The sequence below is a fragment of the Petaurus breviceps genome, unplaced genomic scaffold, assembly GCF_028583685.1.
Source record: "Petaurus breviceps papuanus isolate PSGF00001 unplaced genomic scaffold, PetGlider_PUasm1.0 224, whole genome shotgun sequence".
Classification (NCBI taxonomy): domain Eukaryota; kingdom Metazoa; phylum Chordata; class Mammalia; order Diprotodontia; family Petauridae; genus Petaurus; species Petaurus breviceps.
Genome location: NW_027185887.1, coordinates 2,594,413 through 2,603,505, shown reverse-complemented (window position 1 = coordinate 2,603,505; position 9,093 = coordinate 2,594,413). Strand labels below are relative to the sequence as shown.

The following is a 9,093-nucleotide window of genomic DNA, read 5'->3' as shown; positions in this document are numbered from 1 at the left end:
ATGAAAGATCTTGGGGCCAAAGGTTACAGGAATGGAAATTTAAGATCTTCCCTGCCCCAAGACCCTTTGACAGGCTTAAGTGGACCTGGAGACTGTGGAATGCTTTTTGATTGGGCAGTGGGTCAAGAGGGTTGTTACATTCTTTGAGTCAGGAGAAGGCTATATAAATCATGATGTGACGCTTTGTTTGGGGGCTCACTTTGAGAAGTATTGTGTGATTTGACCAGACTCTGGGCAGCCATTGGGCCCCCTGGCTTTGAAAAACCCAGATGTTGATTCTTCCCTCTCTGGTAACTGACTAGGTATGGATGTAATGGTCAGACAGTTGGAGGCCTGTCTGCTTGAAATGTTTCTCTGTCTTCTTGTAACTTCTGTTTGTATACTCTGAAGTTCGGGGTGCTGACTTTTCCCCCCAAACTAGGTAAATGATATGTTTGATTGATTAAAGCAAGTTTGTTAACCCATTTTGAGTTGCTTCCCTTTAGAAAAGAAGATCTAAGAACCTGTGTTGGCAGCCACCCTGGGGAAGCTGGAGTTCTTGCTGCTACACCAGTTTACTGGGTGTGAGGTGAAACTTCAGAGTAGTTTTTATTTGTTTTTCTTTTTATTAATAATTGGGAGAAATATTTATATGATTGCTAATAGTGTGAAATTCTTGTTGAGAAGTGTTTGTTAAAACCCTTTGACCATTTAATCCCCAGGGAGTAGAATATGGTGTTATATTTTTGTGTATTTTCCCTATTATAAAATTCTTATAAGAACTATAACATATAATATAATGTCTTCCCATATAATAGGCCATTTCTCTTCTTACTCTAACTGCCTTGATTTGGAAATGCAAAATTGTATATAATAAAAATTATGTACTTTATCTTTTGTGACCTTCTCTACACCTTGTTTGGTTAGGAATTCTCATTGAAACATAGATGTGGAAGATGCATTATCTCTACTAATTTTAAATATGTGACAATTTATGTTAAGTTTGTGTTTTGAACTTATTGTGATAAAATAGTCCAAGATGTTGGTTGGAGCTCTTAGCCAAAATGATTTCCAATGTAGATAGAAGTTCTTTTCAAATAGAGAGTTCTTCCTAGTTTATGTTCATGTTTTCTAGTTTATTGAAAATAGTTATAAAGTTTGATAATTGCTGATTCTTCCTTTTTTTAGACTGCTCCAATAATCTATTTTCCTATTTTTCACTGTGTTACATGGTCTTGATAACTATCGACCGTAATTTTTGTCTGAAAGTGATATTCTCCCCTTTCTTATCTATTTTTAAATTATTTGCATTGAGATCCTAAACATTTTATTTCCCCAAATGAGATTTGCTATGTTCTGCAAAGCAATCCCTCGGTAGTTTGATTGGTATCTTTTAAAATTCATATTTTTTAAAGAAATGTTATTTTATTTTATTGAGGGTTGTATAACCGTGAGTAATGAATGTTCCACTAATTATCTAAGTTATTCTTGATTTTTTTAAGGAATATTTTTTATTGTGTTTATATAACTGGAGTTCAATTTTGATAGATTAACTCAGATATTTTATAAATTTCTTTTTTTTTGCAGGCATAGTTCAATTTATTTGTTTATGAAAAAACATCTATGTGGTTGCCATAGCAACTGCCGGGGTCCTCTGGACAGACACTCAAGTGTGAGTCTTCACAAGATGGTTGGTGAATTCCTGATAAGGAGACTTAGTGAACACAGTCTCCTTCAACAGGTCTGGGGTTAGATAGCTATATGTTTTGGAGATGGCATCAAAGGGAGCTTTAGCAAAGTTGCCCAGAGTAGCAGTACAGCCTCTCTCAGAAGTGTAGCACTCATCAATGCCAGCCATCATCAGGAGCTTTTTAGGCATAGGAGCTGAGACAATGCCAGTACCTCTAGGGGCGGGGATCAGCCCACCAGAACTGACCCACATCACCCAGTGACATTGCAGGGTACTGTGTGAGGCTTGCCAATCTTGCTCCCCCAGTAGCCTGTCTCACAGGAACGATGGACAGCTTGGCCAGAATGATAGCACCATGAATAGCTGTGGCCACTTCCCTGGAGCACTTGACACCCAGACCAATATGGCAATTGTAGTCACCAATAGCCACAAAAGCCTTGAACCTGGTATGTTGTCCAGCTCTAGTTTGTTTCTGAACAGGCATGATCTTCAGAACCTCATCTGTCTTTTTTTAAAATTATAATTCTTTAATTTATTAATTTGTTTGTTTCCTTTTAGTTTACAGGATTCAATTCCACAATTCCTTGAATTTCACATTTTGTCCCACTCCTTCCCCCCCTCCCAACATGGCAGCTTATAGTCAAGTATAGGATCTGTAAATACTTTCACATTATACATTGGTCAGGTTATGAGCAGGGATTATACCAGCTGGAATGAAAAATGGTAAAGAGGACATAAAATCAAATAAGAGAATGAAAAAGATCAGATATTTTGCTTCCACCTGGGTATAAACTTAGTTCTTTCTAGTTCTTTCTCTGGATGCATGTTTTTCTCTCCATCATGCGTCTTTTGGGATTGACTTATATCCCTGCATTGCTGAGAAGAGTCCAGTCTATCAAAGTTGGTCATCACACATACGTTGTGTCTGTAATTGTGTACAAATTTCTCCTGGTTCTACTCTTCTCACTCAGCATCAGTTTTTTTTAAGCCTCGCCAGGTAAATATGAAGACTGCCTGCTCCCCGTTTCTTATAGCGCAATAGTATTCCATAACATGCATATACCACAACTTGTTCAGCCATTCCCCAATTGATGGGCACCCCCCTTAATTTCCAATTCTTTGCCACAACAAAAAGAGCTGCTATAAACATTTTTGTACATATGGGTCTGTCTCCCATTTCTATGATCTCTTTGGGATATAACCCTAGGAGTGGTATTGCTGGATCAAAGGGTATGAAAGTATTTATAGCCCTTTCGGCATAATTCCAGATTGTTCTCCAGAAAGGCTGGATCAGTTCGCAACTCCACCAACAATGCATTAGTGTTCCAGTTTGCCCACATCCTCTCCAGCATTTGTCATTTTCCTGTTTTGTCATCTTAGTCAATCTGACTGGTGAGATGTGGTACCTCAGAGTTGCTTTGATTTGCATTTCTCTAATCAATAGTGAATTAGAGCGTTTCTTCATGTGCTTATAGATAGTTTAATTTCTTTCTCTGAAAACTGCCTGTTCATATCCTTTGATCATTTATCAATTGGGGAATGACTTGTATTATTATAAATTTGACTCAATTCTCTGTATATTTTAGAGATGAGTCCTTTGTCAGAGACATAGGTTGTAAAGATTCTTTCCCAATTTCCCACCTCTCTCTTAATCTTGGTTATATTGGCTTTGTTTGTCCAGAAACTTTTCAATTTCATGTAGTCAAAATTATCCATTTTACATTTTATAATGTTCTCTAATTCCTGTTTAGTCATAAAGTCATTCCCTCTCCACAAGTCTGATAGGTAAACTATTCCTTGTTTTAGCAGACTGCTTACAGTATCAACCTTTATACCTAGATCATGAACTAATTTAGACTTGATTTTGGTATATGGTGATAGATAATGATCTATGTCCAGTTTCTGCCATACTATATTCCAGTTTTCCCAGCAGTTTTTGTCAAATAGTGAGTTCTTATCCCAAAAACCAGGGTCTGGGGGTTTATCAAACAATACATTACTGTAGTCATTGACTTCTGAATCTCGTGTGCCTAATCTATTCCATTGATCCACTCCTCTATTCCTCAGCCAGTACCAAGTAGTTTTGATGACTGCTGCTTTATAGTACAGATTGAAATCTGGTAAAGCTAGTCCACCTTCCCTAGCATTTCTTTTCATTAATTCCCTTGATATTCTGGACCGTTTATTCCTCCAGATGAATTTTGTTACTATTTTTTGGTAAATTAATTGGTATGGCACTAAATATATAATTTAATTTAGGTAAAATTGTCATTTTTATTATATTAGCTCGCCCCAGGCATGAGCAATTGATATTTTTCCAATTAGTTAGATCTGACTTTATTTGTGTGAAAAGTGTTTTGTAGTGATGATCATACAGGTCCTGGGTTTGTTTTGGCAAGTAGATTCCCAAATATTTTATAATGTCTACAGTAACTTTAAATGGGATTTCTCTTTCTACTTCTTGCTGTTGAATTTCATTGGAAATACATAGGAATGCCGAGGATTTATGTGGGTTTATTTTATATCCTGCAACTTTGCCAAATTTATTTATTGTCTCAAGCAGTTTTTTTTACTAGATTCTCTAGGATTCTCTAAGTATATCATCATATCATCTGCAAAGAGTGATAGCTTGGCCTCTTCTTTGCCTAACTTGATTCCTTTGATTTCTTTTTCTTCTCTAATTGCTACTGCTAACATTTCTAGTACCAGATTGAATAAGAGGGGTGATAGTGGACACCCTTGTTTCACCCCTGATCTTATGGGAAATGCTTCTAGCTTCTCCCCATTACATATAATACTTGCTGATGGCTTTAAATTGATGCTACCTATTATTTTAAGGAAGGCTCCATTTATTCCTATACTTTCTAATGTTTTTATTAGGAATGGATGTTGTATTTTGTCAAAAGCCTTTTCTGCATCTATTGAGATGATCATGTGGTTTCTGCTAGTTTTATTGTTGATATGATCACTTATACTGATGCTTTTCCTAATATTAAACTAGCCTTGCATTCCTGGAATAAATCCTACCTGATGAAAGTGTATTATTCTAGAGATAAGTTGCTGTAGTCTTTTTGCTAGTATTTTATTTAGAATTTTTGCATCTATATTCATGAGGGAGATTGGTCTTTAATTTTTTTCTCTGTTTTATCTCTTCCTGATTTAGGTATCAATACCATATTTGTGTCATAAAAAGAATTTGGTAGGACTCCTTCTTCACTAATTTTCCCAAATGGTTTGTAGAGTATTGGAATCAATTGTTCTTTAAATGTTTGATAGAATTCACTAGTGAATCCATCTGGCCCTGGAGATTTTTTCCTAGGGAGCTGACTGATGGCTTGTTTAACTTCTTTTTCTGAGATGGGATTATTTTAGTAATTTACTTCCTCTTTAGTTAATCTGGGCAACTTGCATGTTTCTAAATATTCATCCATTTCCCTATGATTGTAAAATTTATGTGCATACATTGGGAAAAATAATTCCTAATTATTGTTTTGATTGCCTCTTCATTGGAGGTAGATTCACCCTTTTCATTTTTGATACTCATAATTTGGTTTTCTTCTTTCTTTTTTATCATATTGACTAAGGGTCTATCAATTTTGTTGGTTTTTTTTTTTAATAAAACCAGCTCTTGGTTTTATTTATTAGTTCAATAGTTTTCTTAATTTCGATTTTATTAATCTCTCCTTTTGTCTTAAATATTTCTAATTTAGTATTTAATTGGGGATTTTGAATTTGTTCTTTTTCAAGGTTTTCAATTGCATGCCCAATTCATTGAGCTCCCTTTTCTCTAATTTAATCACGTATGCACGCAGGGATATAAAACTTCCCCTAAGAACTGTCTTTAATGCATCCCACAGATTTTGGTATGTTCTCCCATTATTATCATTCTCTTGAATGAAATTACTGATTGTTTCTATAATTTCTTGTTTGACCCACTTATTCTTTAGGATTAAATTGTTTAATTTCCAGTTAGTTTTCAGTCTGTCTTTCCCTGGCCCTTTATTGCATATAATTTTTATTGCATCATGATCTGAGAATGATGCATTTGATATTTCTACCTTACTGCATAGAATTGTGAGGTTTTTATGCCCTAGAACATGGTCAGTTTTTGAATATGTGCCATGAACCGCTGAGAAGAAAGTATATTCCTTTTCATCCCCATTCAGTTTTCTCCAGAGATCTATCATACCTGTCCTCTCTAAAATCCTGTTCACCTCCTTAACTTCTTTCTTGTTTATTTTGAGGTTGGATTTATGAAGTTCAGATAGGGGCAGCTTAAGGTCTCCCACTAGTATAGTTTTGCTATCTATTTCTTCCTCTAATTCCTTTACCTTCACCTCTAGGAATTTGGATGCTACACCACTTGGTGCATATATGTTAAGTAGTGATATTGCTTCATTCTCGATGGTGCCTTTTAACAGGATATAGTTTCCTTCCTTATCTCTTTTAATTAGGTCAATTTTTGCATTTGCTTTATCTGAGATAAGGATTGCTACCCCTGCTTTTTTTACTTTAGCTGAGGCATGATATATTTTACTACAACCTTTTACCTTTACCTTGTGTGTATCCCTCTGTTTCAGATGTGTTTCTTGTAAACAGCATATTGTAGGATTATGATTTCTAATCCATTCTGCTATTCGTCTCCATTTTATGGGAGAGTTCATTCCATTCACATTTACAGTTATGATTGTTATCTGTTTCTTTCCCCTCATCCTATTCCTGCCCCTGTTAATGTTCTTATTTTCCCTCCCTTCTCCCTTCCCCCCCTTAATAGATTTCCTTTTGACCACCGCCTCCCTCAGTGTTCCCTTTTCAGCCCCCCTCCCTTTTCCTCCCCTTTCCCCTTACTACTTCCCTCCCTACAAACCACTCCCACCCCCCTTTCATAACTCTTTCCCCCTCCTACTGCCTGTAGGATATTGTTATACTTAAAGAAGTATGCTATTTTTTCTTCGCATCAAGAATGACAGGAACAAATCTCATGCGAAGCTCCTCTCCCTCCCCTCTTTCCCTCTAAAATGATACTTTTTGCGTTTCTTCTCTATAGCGTCCTATGCTTAACTGGTTGTTATTCCCTTCTTGTACCAGAGCCAATGAGGGAAAAGCTCATATGCTTCCCAACACCCTCCCTTTTTTTCCTCTGCTATACAGTTTTTATTCCTCTATGAGTGGCATAATTCACCCTTTTCCACTTCAACCATTCCCTTTCTTCCATTGCAGTCCCTTTGTAGCCCTTAACAAGATTTTTATAAAATCGTCACTTTGTGTATTTTATAGTCATACCCTCTACTTGTCTATAACCAGTTTGCTCTTATCAAATAGCAGGGTGTGTGTGTGTGTTCTCCTTGTTTACCTTTCTAAGTCACTGTTGCATCTCGTAATTGGAGGTTGAATTTTCCATTGAGTTCTGGCTTTTTTTTCATGAATCTCTGGAACTCTGTTATATCATTGAATGATCATCTCTTTGCCTGGAAGAATATGCTCAGTCTTGCTGGGTATGTGATCCTTGGTTTTAACCCAAGCTCTTTTGCCTTCCTGAAAATTGTATTCCACTGCCTCCGATCTTTCAGTGTAGAGGCTGCCAAATCCTGTGCAATCCTCACTGTGGACTCTTGCTATTTGAATTTTTTCTTTCTGTCTGCTTGAAGTATTTTCTCCTTTATCTGGTAGTTCTGGAGTTTGGCCACAACATTTCGAGGATTTTTCAGTTTGGGATCTCTTACAGCAGGTGTCCGGTGGATTCTCTCGATTTCCAATTTCCCCTCAGGTTCTAGTATCTCAGGGCAGTTTTCCTTAACGAGCTCTTGGAGAATGTTGTCCAGGCTCATTTTTTCATCATAATTTTCTGGTAGGCCTATGATTCTCAGATTCTCTCTCCTGGATCTGTTTTCCAGGTCAGTTATTTTTTCTTTGAGGTATTTTACCTCTTTTTCTAATTTTTCATTTTTGTTGTTTTGCTTGGCTAATTCTTGGTTCCTCATAGAGTTATTTGTTTCCATTTGTTTAATTCTGGTTTTTAGCAAATCATTTTCCTTGGTTAATTTTTGAAGCTCCTTTTCCCTATCATACACTTTTCTTTTTAGAGAGATGTTTTTCTCATTATAATGTTTTTCAAATTCTGCTATTTTCTTTTTGAGAGAATTATTCATTTTGTCTTCTATCTCTCATTTTGTTTTCAATGCTCCTTTTGATCTCATGTTGGAGAGCCTTCTGTGCTTGGGATCCATTCCCTGTTGAAGTTTCAGCTTTGGGTGTGGAGTCCACATTGTCTCCCTCTGAGGTTGGTTCCTCCCTCTGAGGATAGCAGGACTCCAGAGTCTTTGTCTTTGTACTCTGCTTTCTACCCATTTTGAGGCGGAGTCCTAACCACGCCCTTCCTCTAGGATCCCAAGCCTTTACTGTAGAGGGTTTTGCCCTGGGCAATAGTTACTATATTTTCAGGGGGGGGGTTGGAGCAAGTGGGGTTCACTCTGTCATCTTGGTCTTTGGAGGTCCTGAAAGGGGCTTTTTTTGAAAAAAGATTTCTGGGCTATGAAATGGTAGCCCCAGGAGTGTTTGCTGTCCAGTACAGGGGCCCCTGTATTTGCTTCTTACCTTGCTCTTTCCAGTCCCAGCCCTTTGGTGATAGGCCTGGTAGTGGACCTTGTGGTTGGTGGGAAGACTTGCCCTCCGAGTTGATCAGGCCCCTTCCAGGCCTGCATCTGCCGGCCGTGCTATGCCTTCCTGACCTGCATCCACTGCACTGCACCTTCCCGGCCTGCGTCCGCTGCGCCGCCGCGCCTTCCCGGCCTGCGTCCCAGAAACTCATCTTTCAATGAAAATCCCAGGAAGAAATCTATGATCTCAGACTCCTTGATAGGAAGTGAGAAAATATAGATCTCTTCAAAGACTTGATCTTCATTTCTTTGACTAGCCGTCCCAGCTTAGTGACAGGAACCCACTCCTTGTCTTCGGCCTTTCCTCCCTGGACCCCATGGCCATGGCCCCAGCCTCGACCACAGCCCTGGCCTCGACCTTGGCCCCCAATGCCTAAACCACTGAGGAAGTCTCCCTGGACTCTGATGCCAGGGCCCCTGGGGCCTCCTGCACCTCCTGTAGCACTGGCATCATCCACCATTTGCTGTTCACTAGAAGTAGAAGCTATTTTATAAATTTCAAAATTATTTTGAATAGGATTTCCATTCTCTTGGATAGTGTTATTCTAATATATAAGTGCTGATGATTTTTTAGGATTTATTTTATGTCCTGCTATACTATTGAAATTATTCTTTATTTCAAATAGATTCTTTACTAATTCTTGGTGGTTATCTATGTAAACATTATGTTCCATGGAAGTACCATAGGGTGGATTTTGTCTCTTCTTTGACAATGTTTATGCCTTAAATTGCTTATATTTTTCTTATTGCTATAGCCAGCATTTCTAG

The 9,093-nt window shown here is 37.7% G+C and overlaps 1 pseudogene; it reads right to left on the bottom strand.

Annotated features, from left to right (window-relative positions):
- Window positions 1-1,495: 1,495 nt before the first annotated feature.
- On the bottom strand, window positions 1,496-8,786 carry LOC138166447 (small ribosomal subunit protein uS5-like; annotated as a pseudogene).
- Between the last annotated feature and the right edge of the window lie 307 nt (window positions 8,787-9,093).